The sequence below is a fragment of the Sapajus apella genome, unplaced genomic scaffold (genome assembly GCF_009761245.1).
Source record: "Sapajus apella isolate SASKATOON/1434 unplaced genomic scaffold, GSC_monkey_1.0 scaffold3595, whole genome shotgun sequence".
Taxonomy (NCBI): domain Eukaryota; kingdom Metazoa; phylum Chordata; class Mammalia; order Primates; family Cebidae; genus Sapajus; species Sapajus apella.
In genome coordinates, this window is record NW_022440521.1 from 1,488 (window position 1) to 4,102 (window position 2,615).

At 58.7% G+C, this 2,615-nt stretch overlaps 1 pseudogene; it reads left to right on the forward strand.

Moving 5' to 3' along the window:
- Nucleotides 1-1,228: 1,228 nt before the first annotated feature.
- Nucleotides 1,229-2,349, forward strand: LOC116547560 (annotated as a pseudogene).
- Nucleotides 2,350-2,615: the final 266 nt, after the last annotated feature.

Below are 2,615 nucleotides of genomic sequence, written 5' to 3' on the forward strand. Positions count from 1 at the left end.
TTCTGTCCTTGCCCTGCTGGGCCAAAGGGCGCCCTGCCTTCTTTTCTCTCTGGGGTAGACACCCTGAGCTTTTGCTGTGCACCTGCCGCGTGGAACAGGGAGCCGCCCCCGCCCCTGCCCTCCGTAGCTGACTCCGTCTTCCCTGGCCACCCTCAGCTCAGCAGGGCCCCGGGAGCCCCAGTGCCATGTGACACCTTCCATAAGTGTGGCATTCAGGAGAATGTGCCTTTGATCCCTGAGTCGCCATGTGGCTGGCATGTGCCCTGGCATGAGAGTCAGTGACGGGCAGGGGCGAGCATGAAGACACCTCCGCTGTGCCCCTGCTTTCGCCCTTTCCTGACTTCTCTGGCCAGCTCTAAGGTTGAAATAAGTCCTGCCTGTCTTAACAGATGTTTATTAAACGTCTGCCCTGGCCAGGCTCTGAGCAGCCTCCAGGGTCTCTGTCCTGAACACGATAGGCCCCTCCTGGTGCTGGCGGGTGGAGGGGGGGAGATTAAGTCCAGTGTCCCACAGGTGACTGCATAATTCCACATGGGACAAGAGGGAAAAAGAGCGGATCTTCCCTTTTATTTTTATTTATTTATTTATTTTCTTTTTATAAACTGAAACAGAGTCTCGCTCCGTCGCCAGGCTGGAGTGCATTGGTGCGATCCCTGCTCATTGCAACTTCCATTTTCCGGTTTCAAGCAACTCTCCTGCCTCAGGCTCCCGAATAGCTGGATTACAGGCAGGCGCCGCCATGCCCGGCTAAACAGACCTTTCCTTTTGTGAGAGGGACGCCAGCGTGGACAGCCGGGATGGGAGACGAAACTGAGCGGAAGTGAGAGTCACTTTGCTGCCCGGCACGTTGTCTCACACGTGTAATCTCGGCACTTTGGGAGACTGAGGCTGGGGAGTCGCCCCAGCCCGGGAGTTTATGAACGGCGTGGTCAGCATGAGACCCCTGTCTCTACTTTTAAAAATAAAAATAAGATATTTTGGGCAGAGAGAAGTGCCTGTGCAAAGGCCCTGAGGTGAGCGTTTGCCAGGTTTGTTCAAGGAGCAGAGGGGACGGTGTGAGGGGGAGAGGGCCTGGGGAGTTCGTGCTCATCTGAGGGCGATGGGAAAGGGGTGACACTTGGGCCTCCCACGTGCTGTGAGAAAAGCTCTTCCTTGCTGTCGGTGGGAGGCCTTCACGGCCCAGCTGGTTGGAGAACGTTGCAGCTCCATGGCCCTTCTCCCCCTCCAGCCTCCCTGCCCTTCGCTGTCCTATGGCTGGCGAACGCCCCGCATAAGTGAGGATTTTACTGTGGGGATGACTCCATCCGGTACCCCTACCGTCCAGACACCATCACCCATGGGCTCATGGCCGGGGTCACCAACACAGCCACTGTCATCCTTGTAAGGCAGGAGGGGTTCAGAGGGACAGGGAGGGGGGCGGGATGGGGTACAGCCTTACCCTGGGTTCCTGATGGGGGGTGGCCTGGAGGCCTGTGGGAGGCTGGGGGACACAGCCTTGCCCCGAGTGGTACTTGTGGCTAATAGGAACCCCCTTTTGTTTTTTGAGATGGAGTTTCGCTCTTGTTGCCCAGGCTGGAGTGCAATGGCAGGGTCTCAGCTCACTGTAACCTCCGCCTCCTGGGTCCAAGTGATTCTCTTGCCTCAGTCTCCCCAGTAGCTGGGACTCCAGCCGTGCGTCATCACACCTGGCTAGTTCTGTATTTTTAATAGAGACGGGTTTCACCATGTTGTTCTGGCTGGTCTTGAATGCCCGACCTCAGGTGATCTGCCCGCCTCAGCCTCCCAAAGTGCTGGGATGGCAGGCGTGAGCCACCGAGCCCGCCTAGGGCCCTTTGAGAGTCCCCAGCTCTGCAGCAGCCTTGAGGAGGTCTGTGGGGAGGACCGAGGCCCAGTGAGGGCCCACGGGCTGACCGGGACCCCCGCTGTTCGCTGTGGCTGCCCCACGCACAGGCCTCAGTGGGAGAAGCCTACCTGGTGCACACAGACCAGCTCTATTCCCGCTCCGACTTCAACAACTACGTGGCTGCCGTGTACAAGGTGCTGGGGACCTTCCTGTTCAGGGAGGCCGTGAGCCAGTCTCTGATGGACCTGGCCAAGTACACTATCGGCCGCCTGCGCCCCAACTTCCTGGCCGTCTGTGACCCCGAGTGGAGCCGGGTCAACTGCTCAGTCTACGTGCAGCTGGAAAGGGTGTCCAGGGGAAACGCTGCTGACATCGCCGAGGCCAGGTGGGTGTGGACGAGCAGCCTTCACTCTGGGGGGCAGTGGGAGCTGAAGAAGCCCCAGAAGCCAGATGGTGAGGAACCAGCAGGCAGGTGGTCAGGCAGGAGCGAGGCCTCAGGGCTCCAGGTGCCCCGCAGACAGCAGGAGGCTGTGGGGAGCATGCTCTGTCTGCCCCTAGTCTCATCCCTGCCCTCTTCTGAGCTGTCTTCTTCTTCTTCTTTTTTTTTTTTTTTAAAGATGGGGTTTCACCATGATGGCCAGGCTGGTCTTGAACTCCTGACCGCAGGTGATCCACTCACCTCGGCCTCCCAAAGTGCTAGGATTACAGGCGTGAGCCACCGCGCCCGGCCATGCGCTGTCTTCTTACAGTCTCTACTGATAGGTCCTTAAAC